The sequence below is a fragment of the Vanessa atalanta genome, chromosome 16, assembly GCF_905147765.1.
Source record: "Vanessa atalanta chromosome 16, ilVanAtal1.2, whole genome shotgun sequence".
Lineage (NCBI taxonomy): Eukaryota > Metazoa > Arthropoda > Insecta > Lepidoptera > Nymphalidae > Vanessa > Vanessa atalanta.
Window position 1 is genome coordinate 5,064,554 of NC_061886.1, and position 12,050 is coordinate 5,076,603.

At 31.4% G+C, this 12,050-nt stretch overlaps 1 protein-coding gene across 2 annotated transcripts in view; it reads left to right on the forward strand.

Annotated features, from left to right (window-relative positions):
- The window catches only part of LOC125070144 (dual 3',5'-cyclic-AMP and -GMP phosphodiesterase 11), a 230,927-nt gene that overhangs the window by 49,024 nt on the left and 169,853 nt on the right, over positions 1–12,050 (forward strand). For both annotated transcript variants that reach the window (XM_047679862.1, XM_047679861.1), the window contains exon 2: positions 6,600–6,685. The gene's annotated coding sequence lies outside the window, so the exon portion shown is untranslated. The remainder of the gene's footprint in view (positions 1–6,599; positions 6,686–12,050) is intronic.

Here is a 12,050-nt window from a genome sequence, read left to right on the forward strand (position 1 = left end):
ACGACACTTGTCGACTTGTCCGAACCGATACTTATATAAATTATACATAAATTACATTAACAGCCTGTAAGTTTCCCACTGCTGTGCTAAGGTCTCTTCTCCCTTTGAGGAGAAGATTTGAAGAATAATCCAATGCGGGTTCGAGCACGCGCGAATTACATTGAATTACATTTATAGAATTACAAAAGAATTAGACACATGCAGATTTCCTCACGATGTTTTCCTTTACCGTCGAACACGAGATGAAATATTAACACAAATAAAGCACATGAAAACACAGTGCCTGGGCTTGAACCCGTAATCATCGGTTAAGATGCAGGCGTTCTAACCACTGCGCAATCTCGGCTCTTACTTAGATATATAGAGTTTACCTTTAAACTATGACTTATATAAATACGGCTATTTAATTTTTAGTCTCTGTCATAGTATATAAATATAATATATATTTAAATATAATATATTTATAACTCGCTAATTTCAATTATGTCAAATCTGACGGCACAACATTCTTAAAATGGGATTTATAGTTATCTATCCATGCATCTATATATTTATTAATTATTAAATTGGAGCGTTTGTATAGTTGAATTAAAAAGGGAAAATCATTAAATCAAGAAGATTACACTTATTAGGCAAGTTATTTATTTGATAAGTCTCAAAGATATACGATATATATCGTAACCCTGAATACGTATAATGAATACGTATAATCTTGCCAAAACTTTATGAACGATTAATAACGTCTTAGAGAAACTTTGACAATTTATCACAACAATATCAGAACCAGCTACGGTCGGTCTTTAAAGGATATCATTTATCAACCAAGGAATTATCAAAGCTATTATTGTTCAAAGTTTTCTCAATCTTCTTTGATAAATTTCTAATTCTATATTTACTTTAATTTTCATTTGATACTTGCGACATATGATCGTGAGTTCAAACCCAGACAAGCACCACTGAATTTTCATATGCTTAACTATTCATCTCGTGCTCAGTGTTAAAGGATTGTGCCACATGTAAAACCATCGGGACGCATTGCAGCAGCTTGGTGGAATTGGCTTAAAACTTTCTCCTCAAAAGGAGAGGTCTTAGCCCAGCAGTGTTACAGGGTGTTATTTGACTTTTTTTTTACTTAAGACTTAAGTGATGCTTAAAAATAATTAAAATACAGTACGTGCAATTGGCTGACGTTTGTTTTGTTTTATTTTACAATTGGCGCATGTAAAATAGTAATGATAACCGACTCTATACGTATTTGTAACCGCACAATATATGGTCGCTTCTCGAATATAAGACACTGTGCGCACGGCTGCCTTTTTTCTAATAAGCAGCCACTCGTAACTAATTTCTGGGCGGCCAACTTGAACGCGCGTACTGTAGTTTGACCTAAGGTGATTTGATAGACCGCGCTTGTAAGTAGGGATTACCTAAAAATGTATAATCGGAGAGAATTCTTAGAAATGCTAATCTTTATATATATATATATATATATATATATATATATATATATAATTATAAAAACGTCATGAAAATTAACTTCGGAAGACAATCAAGAGAACGGCTCTTCTTAACAGGAGTAGTTGGTTTTATTTTATGTGCCGCCTACTAGGGGCTCACCTTATAACAAGTGGCTAGCATAGCCAAACACAAAGGTCCTATATGAACTATTAACCATTCCTTAAATCACCAATGCGCCTTCAACCTCTATATATATATATATATATATATAATTATAAAAACGTCATGAAAATTAACTTCGGAAGACAATCAAGAGAACGGCTCTTCTTAACAGGAGTAGTTGGTTTTATTTTATGTGCCGCCTACTAGGGGCTCACCTTATAACAAGTGGCTAGCATAGCCAAACACCAAGGTCCTATATGAACTATTAACCATTCCTTAAATCACCAATGCGCCTTCAACCTCGGGAACTAAGATGTTATGTCCCTTATGCCTATAGATACACTGGTTTACTCAAGCTTCAAACCGAAACACGATAATACTAAGTATTGCTGTTTGGCGGAAGAATATATAATGGTGCTAACTACTCAGACGGGCTTGCACAAAGCCCTACTACCAATTAAATCGTAATAAAGTAGTTATAATAATATCCAAAGCGTGATTTAAGCTCATAAAACATTAAATATATATAAAGATTATGCTAAGATGATTTTCATCGATGGATTCCTTGGGAATTCAAGTAACATCTTCATTACTATCACGCAATCAGCTCACAATAGGTAATAAAGTTATTTTTGGTTAAAATAGAAATAAACACGAACGGAATTAGTTAATTGCAGAAAAAATGGCACTGCACTACTGCAAAAAGTTAAATTAAATATATTTGCGTAAATACATTTAAAATATAATAAAATACATTACGAATTTCCCTCGAAATTTTCATAAAATATGCGACGTTAAAAACAGACACGATATCAAATACTTCATTGTAAATATTTTTTGTTACAAACAAACACTCACGAGGGCGAAGCGAATATAAGCTAGTTTACATTAAAGCGTGGCAGATTAATCTGCTTAGGAGGATAAACCTTTGACGACTACTGGGCAGAATTACATCGACGGACTCACATAAAACATCGATAATTATCTATCAACATAGTTATTTCATTTGATTTTTTTTTGTTCAAACATAATTTCATTCAACTCACGAATGTATTAAAATAATACCTATAATATTATCATAGAATACCTACCAAAAGCGACTTGTAACCAGTTTTCAACATATTTTCAATATCAATTTATCGACTTTACTATAGACGTCATCAATAAGAAAAACTATAAGTTTTAATTAAAAAAAAAAAATATTCTAATTGTTTTAGTCGGTGCAAGCTATTATAGTCGTAAATCAATTTATTTTATTAACATTTTATGCAACAAACCTCAACGAATAATTAAATAAGAAGTATTCTGTAAGAATCGACTCAAAACAAAAAACGACCGTGTGATGGTATCTAATTGATTTGCGCAAATGACTATAATTGGTCGTTAAATATAATATTCATATACATGCATCAAAACGTATCACCGTAAGTTATCATTATATATTATTATATCATAGTAAGTTGGTTTTTAACACTTATCTTAAGAAACGAAGAATTTTATGTATTGCTGTAAGAAACGGTGTTATTTATTTTTCTTTAGATGACGTCACATATGTCAAACGAACAAGAATTCAAAACTTTAGTCGATATTAACTCACTTATAACAATTTACTTTCCTTGTTTATTTATACTATTATTTTAATACAATTTACACTCCATTAGTATTACTGTAATTTAAATGAAATTTACTTGATTGACTGCTTACTTAAATTGGTTAATGAATGTCAGTTTTCCACGGAAAATTACTCGGTAGGTTCTGATAAGGATCGTAATTATGCTCCATGTGAATGTCAGAATATATATATATACATAAATATACCTATATAACTAACAGGCGACTAATTGGTGGAGCGGGTTACAAACAGTTCAATTAATCTTTAATTACAACGACACTAAAACATTACAAATGATATTATATTTACTCCCACAACATTGACTTTCTAATTTATCATATTACCATAGTTATCACTATTAAAATGTAATCACAAAAAAGTATAATCTTATAATCATTTTTAAGGTTCCGTAGCCAACTTGGTGGTAGGGCTTTGTGCAAGCTCGTCTGGGTAGATACCACCCACTCATCAGATATTCTACCGCCAAATAATAGTACTCTGTATTGTTGTGTTCCGGTTAGAAGGGTGAGTGAGCCAGTGTAATCACAGGCACAAGGGACAACTTAGTTCCCAAGGTTGGTGGCGATGATGTAAGGAATGGTTAATATTTCTTACAGCACCTTTGTCTATGGGCGGTGGTGACCACTTACCATCAGGTGGCCCATATGTTCGTCCGCCTAACTATACCATAAAAAAAAAAAAACAATTACATTTATATGTTCTTTATGGAGATCAACAAATACGTTATCCACGCTTTGTGAAATAAGACTTTTCTATTATATATGTTTTTTATGAAATTATCTTCCTTTTAAGTATTTATTTTTGTGGGAGCACGTCCATCATTCCAGTTTATCTTATGCTGCAAATGCTTATGTGTGAAATCATACGTTACGGTTGCTTGTCTAGCGGTTGTCAAATTAGTATAGAGAAAGAAGTAATGTAGATACATACAAGCGATATTGTTAAAACATTTTCTTTTGGTTTGTTTTAATATATCAGATCTATAAAAAATATTACGAAGTTACTGATTGTTAATAGGGTACTTTCGGTAGTGAAAAATAAATTATGAAATTTGATAAAAAATAAAATATAATATGTAGAATATTTCTACATATATTTTAAATTTTATCTTAAATATTCCGTTTTTGAGTCATATAAACACATTCATGTTTTGTTATATTAAAATTAAAAGTTTAATTTTTAGTCTGTATATCACGTGACCTAAAACACGAGCCGCCATGGTGTGACATCATATAGGTAAAAACTGTCATTTCAATATCATCTGGCACTTTGATAAACAACTGTAGTTTTAATGCTAGTATTTGTGAACTACACACCTACGATAGCGATTATTTTGTATTATTTTCCTAAAAACATCAAATATTTATAGCTGTTAACGTTGGGTGAATGTCGATCGTACATACAAAACTGTTGTTTTGACCAATATTACGTCATCGAAATTTTGGAAAGCGTTATTGCGGGATTAAAAAAATGTTTAAAATTTAATATAAATTAAAATTTAATATAGCAAGAAAACGTGTTTATTTTGCCAAAATATTTTTTTTGTGGCTTTTTATTAGGAAAACGGTATTTTGAAGTAGTTTTTATATTATATTTTTGTTAAATATGACTTTTAATAAAAAAGAATATCTAAATAGCTATCGGCTGGCTGCGTCTGATTATTAAGAAAATTGGGAAGAGCTCTCAGCAGAATAATATTAAGTATAACTATTATATAACGTTTATTTATTTTTATTACATAAAATTATGTCATACAAGAAGAATATGAATCATATAAAAAATAGTTTGAGTCGTATTTTACTGTGAAGTAAAGATGAAAATGTATCTACTATCCACGCAGTCCACGACTAATATCAAGAAGCAAATTTGGATTATTTTAATTGTCAAGGTCAAAATTGTATTGGTCGATGCATTTATCCGACCATCCGTTTCGCAGCGATCGATTGTTATCGCTGCATATAAGTTGAATATGACATCTCAAGACTTCATTAAAATGTTATAGTTCAAAATAAAATTTTAATCTATATAGAATTCCCAAGCAAACTAACATATTAGTTTTTTGATAAAACACCGCTATCGTTCAGCCATTTTTCAAAATTCATAATATTTATCGCTCTTTCCATTAGTGAAAACCGCATCTAAACCAGTTAAGTGGCTTACGAGAAGTTAGCGGCGATACAAACAGAAAGAGATTTTGTTTTATCTAATTTATAGATATATAAATAAATCGTTTAAATGATTACAAATTATATCGTTATAATAGATTGCTCTTTTGTTGTTTGGTAAAAAAAATAATTATAATAATTTATATGATTCAGAAAACGACTTAAAATTAGGCGTGGCTGTTTAAATATTAAATGTTTTTAATAAAATAATTTGAAAGTAAAAAACATATATTTTATTCCTTTTTTATTGTATTTTATATATGTTCAAGGTAATAGAAAAATAATGGCGTCATATATCGCACTTTACTCAAAGTCAACACCTGCTATTATTTTATTCTTCGTATTAAATAAACTTGTTTGCTTGCTATGTGATGTAAATGACACGACACTACATCGAAAGTCCGATTTAACAAATGGCTCTACTTATGTCCACGAGCCAATGCAATAAATAGTCTAAGCCGTATATTTTATACAAATCTCCAACTCTAATTTTTCATTAAATAGGTATTTATAGTTGATTTAAATGTCCATTATGATGATGGATGACCTTTCGATTAATTTAAATGACATTTTTGCTAATTTATACTAAATTTAGTAAAGTCGCTAATATATTGCTTAAAGAATAAAACCTGAAATGTTTGAACACGCCATCTAGCGACTACTAACGTAACTATAATAAATTAGCTCTGCCGCAAACAGTAGGTATTTCAGATGCTACTACTCTGTTTGAAGTCTCATTAGTATGTAAAGCTTACAATAGATGTCGCTACTTTTTTTTTTAAAATCATGTTATTTTGTCCAATTTGTCAATTAAATTTGAACTAAACAAATATTTCATATTCAGATTTCTAAATATTTATTATTAAAATTAATAAAACTAGATACCTACTATTTTTCTTTTTATTAACAATTTTATAACAATATTGTTATCATTTTGATGAGAATAGCGTAATGATCACCGCAAATGGTATTCTGTTCTATTGGTCGTCGGTTCGATCAAGCTCAATTAAATTGATGTGTACTTTATAGGTTTTGTGCTCGTGAACCTTTTATTATATACTAGTCCATAATTTTGATGTTTTAAGGTAAAATACGTAGTAACATCATGGGTTGCTATTAAAATTTTACGTGAGACTGAAGTCTCGATGTTCATCACTAAAGCTTATAAATTGTGTTTTCAGGTGTAGTGACGGCTTCAAGCTGGCATCGTCGGGCCCAGGTAGCCCGGCGCCGCCGCCGGTGCAGTGGCGAGTGCGGAGGAAACCAGGTAATTGTTATTTAATACAACTCACTAAGTCAAGTTTGGTAAAAGAATCGATTTATCGTAAATTTGATGCCTTTTATGAATAATAAGAATAGTTATATGATATTTTTTTAGAAGTCGTCATCGTAAAATAATAGCATGCATTTACATCAAAATAACGTAAATCAAAATAATACACTATTAGCATTGACAACAAGTCTGTGGAGCTATAATTATTTAAAAAAAAACATCAAATATTGCATCTTAACCAACGAGGTATTATTAAGGTTGCCCCGAGTCACTTGAACTCTGGGAAACTATTAAATCTTGTTAAATTGTTACAAAACTCAAAACTCCCATACTAAAGCTGTTATTTTAGCGAAAATATAACCAGGTTTATATTATGTAATACACAAATGGACCTCGTTGTGCAGAATTGTTTCAACTCACAGAAATATTTAAAAGTATTTAAGATTTTTAACTGAATTATTATAATGACTTTTGCGTAATGTTTTTTACAGTTTAAATAATTTTATCAATGTTTCTGTGAGTAGGTACATTACTGCACGACACGGTCCAAATAGTACATTTATTATTAAGAAATAGGAATAGAGGCCTGAATAAACGATATATTAAAACAAAGTTGTTTCCGTTAATAAGAAATATTGTCAAAGGAATGGTATCGATTAAATTTAAAATCTATAACGATACGATACTTTACTATCGAAATGTCATGCACTGTTGCGGGAACGAGCAAAATAACCGGATCCCCAGGGACTAAGCACTCGCAATCCCATAAAAACCGTGAACAAAATTTTGCTCCAAAACTGCATTCGCTTCTCGCGTTCTTATTGGGGACAGGCTATACCGTTATACATCACATTTTCATTGGTAGAGTTCTATGAAAGTAATTTATTAAAGTAGTTGATTTGTTTCTTTGTTTGCTATGACTTTGGTCATTGACGAACTATAATGATAACACATCACATGCTTGAATGATTTAATTAACACTTGGTCATCACTCAATAGTAGTGTAAACTAGCAATATTTTTTGTAAGTTTCTATTTAATTTCTAATTTTTATTTTATTGCGGATGGGAAAACATGCCGTATCTATTGAGTTCTCACCACGTCTAAAAGGCATTGGCGCTGTTACGAATATTAACCATTACCTACATGACCGATGCGCCAGTAGCGTTGCCTTGGGAGTTAAGGTTTTATGTCCCTTGTATCTGTAGTTACACTGGCTAACTCGCTCTTTAAATCGAAACACGTATTACAATATGCGTTAATTACCCAGACGAAAAACGACCAAGATGGCCCAGTGGTTAGAACGCGTGAATCTTAACCGATGATTTCGGGTTCAAACCCAGGCAGGCACCACTGAAATTTCATGTGCTTAATTTGTGTTTATAATTCATCTCGTGCTCGGCGGGGAAGGAAAACATCGTGAGGAAACCTGCATGTGTTTAATTTCAACGAAATTCTGCCACATGTGTATTCCGCCAACCCGCATTGGAGCAGCGTGGTGGAATATGCTCCAAACCTTCTCCTCAAAGAGAGAGGAGGCCTTTATCCCAGCAGTGGGACATTTACGGGCTGCTAATGCTAATGCTACCCAGACGGGCTTGCACAAAGCTCTACCACAATGTGTTATGTATGTTTCGGTCAAACCAATTCCACGTAAAGTTAAGAGCTCAAATTTCATAAATTATAAGCTTGTTTTAAAATATATTTTAATAATTTAAAGTTTTGCTTACTCTGATTATAACCCATTCTTGCTACGTAATAACTACCTTCTAATAAGTATATATTTGTCACATATGCTTCAATTAAGTCAATAAAAATAAATTAATTTAAACATACCTTTTTAAAAACAAGCTTTTTGTTTACAAAATCTCACGTATTAGCTGTTGATAGTTGAGGAGTTCCATTGAACAAGCCTATAGAATCAGGCCATGGTTACCAAAAAAACGCACTGTCATCGGAAATAATCAAACATTTCAGTTTTACCTCCGTAGGATAAAAGGTGATTCTGATTCGCTTTGTAAGACCTAAAAACAAAAATTGCGGGTTAAATAAAAAAAATGTAAAAAGCCGCTAAAGATGATAATAATAGAATATACAATTATAAACGAAAATCGTTTACAATTGTATATTCTTCTATTATTATATGTAACCAGTTCAAATATACAATATTTGCAGACATTTGTGCCAAGACAATCGTTTGCTGAAACAAATAGAAATACATGCAGATTTGTAAAGAATTCACATGCGAACTCGTTAAGACTACCTACATGGTTTACATTGGCACGAAAGTTTCACAATTAGATAGTGCACTTAGAGTTCTTCTTAGTAGCTTTAACTTTGATAATATCATTACTGTCTGTCTCGTTGGTCTAGTAGATATAAACGCCTTCATATAAGGTCCTCGATTCTTTGGTAGATTGTAGGCGTTACTGTTTTTTGTTTCAAAACATTATCAGCATTTTTTGGTGTTTTTAAATATGTATGTAAAGCCATTGGTTTTCTGCCTAATTATCTTCAATCGTGTCGGATTGCCGTTCCAACGAGCTATAAGGGTGCGGGATTAGAGAGTTTCATCCCTTTTTTTCCGTACAATCTGTTCCACTACAATATCTAATAGGTTAGTTGAGAATGGCCTTTGTATCAGAATTTAGGTCAAGAGGATATTAATATCAAAAATAAGTACCTTAAATAGCCAATGGCTTATTTATTAATATGCGGCAATTTAATATATTATTAATGTTCTCGATATTTCGTAATATACCAGAAATTTTTCGTATTCCTCATTTTCGTAACCTTGAACGAAGATGGTCTATCTCGTGATAATCCCAATATTCGCAGGGATAACCATTCTTATCGAGGTCAGGGCTTTAGGTAGGAATATCTTTTATACTAACACTGAAAAATGTGCCATCCGTCTGTATGTCTCTTTTCCAGGTATTAAATGAAAACATAAAACCTAATAAAATAGCCCTCAATATATTTATTTAACTTTACCTACTATTAATATCTCCAGACCAAAATTCCACTTACGATAATGATCCTATAACTTACGACAAAAACTTGGCTATATTTTTGGAACATACCATCCTTAATGTTCTTGAAGTGTGAACTACTCCGATATAATTAGGTTTGTACAATGTAGATTATTATATAATACAAAGTTACAACTTAAAATGATATACTACGCTGTTGTATGTTCTTGTATTCTTAGCATAAACAACTTGTTAAGTTTGATAGATTATGATTAAGCGGTGGCGTTCCCGTATACATGAATAGCATTAACGCTCAGGAACTCGCAAGCGTCTCAGTTTTTCATGTAGTAAAAAATAATAACATAAATGAGCCGAGGTCGCTGAGTGCAGTGGTTAGATTATGTAAAGTTCAGCTGATGATTGCGGTGTTTAAAACTGTTTTAAACTTAAAACTTTATAATTTAGTTCAGGGTGAAGGACAATACCATGAAATAATGCCAATAGTATATTCAAACAAGCATCGAAGCAGCGTGTTTATATAAATTTACGTATTTCATGCGATTTGCTAATAACTCAGCTATAATGTGCAATACTAAGAGTTTATGATTAATAAATACACTACACTACTACACTTTACTACTTATTTCCACTTTAATTTTACTTCCAAAATTCCGAAAATAGTTTCGTCGACGTTCAAACCGCCATATTTTCGCAAATCCATAGTGAATATCATAGATTAATCAAGCAATCGTCAAATGTTGTTTATTTGGCCTTTTTTTTTCTTATGGTTGGAATAGAGTATAGTAATTTTCTTCTCAAAAGGCTTTGGCCTTAACCCAGCTTGGGGACATTTAGAGGCTCTTACTTTAATTTTCACACTCAATGAGGATACGTCTCTGTGTTTCAGTGTAAAACGATAATCTTATATGTAATGTGTATAATATACTTATAATTTTTTGTTTATGTTCTTATTTTATGCGGTAACGTAAAACGTCAGGAGATAGTCAGTCGGGATCAATCCGAAATCGACTTTAATTTTTATCACTTACTGCTGTAAAATTAACAATTCATAAATATTTAACACAACTTGTTTCAAATATTGAAAGTAACGATATAGTTATTGTGATTGTAACAAGGAAATACGTGGTGGTCGTTGTTTTCCCTCACACCCATATAATATTTCATTGTAAGATAAAGACAGAGGTTAGGTTAGGTTAGGTTGATTAATGAAAACTTAAAAACAAATGATATCTAAATAATTACTTATAGTTTAGCATAGGTAATCCAGTTTCATGCAGGGAAGTGGGGCTCAGAATGATCATTTTATTGTATTGACATTGCGCTATTAACTGAAGTAGTTTATAATCACACGTGTCTGTAATTATACTCACTCACACTTGAAACATTTAGCATCTAAATGTAAACCATTGTTCTTTTGTAGTAGTGTGCCTGATGTACTGGGTGGTCTTCGACTTAATTGGAGCCCACTGTAGGCCTTAATATTGCCTTTTTATTGATCAACGTTGATATAAAACGTAATAAAGCTTACATTTCCAAGATCAATTTAATTATCAATCAATTTAATTTTATATATATTTTGTATAGCTAGAGAGTTATTGATTTTTCTATCGAAAAATTCTAAGAAACAGCCCGATGTCTGATAGTGCCTTCCGTGCCTCGAAAAGCACGTTAAACCGTTGGTCCTGCGCCTGATCTCTATCTGGTAGTGTAGGACTTGGGGTCCCATCAGATTATGCCAGTGCACCTAATACAAATACTATACAATAACGTGTTAAAAATAAGCCTGAAACGGTTAATATATTTATTTAATATTTACTTCATGATTTTATTTGTGATTCTCTTTATCTAAGATTCTCGCAATGAGATATCATATTAAACGCCGCAAGTTATTTCAAAGAAACGTTTTTTAAATTCTGGGTATTAAAATATATTTATAACTCGGGAACACTGCAAAGAGAATTTCAGGAAATATTTTTTTTTTAGAATTATTTCGATAAAATGAAAATACGCAGAGCTTATTTATTGAATATAAATATATATATAAAACTGCTTCAAAATGTATAATTTAAACGTTATAGATCTATGTATACGTAGGAAAGGTTGCAAACAGAAATTAACTCAATTTTCACAATCGCGATTAAGAAATTTTAAATTGAAAAGATAGTTTAATAGGTGACTTCCTATTTAATTTAAGAAAAATACTAATTATTAACATTTTTACCTTTCTTCTTAGTTGATCATTAAAAAGTAACTACTCTATAACTATTTCAGTTTATCTAACTAATAAGATTTGAACTTAATTTCTAAGTGCTTAAGTTACTAACCATTAAACAAATATTGAAATGAATAATTGTCAAAGTAATGATA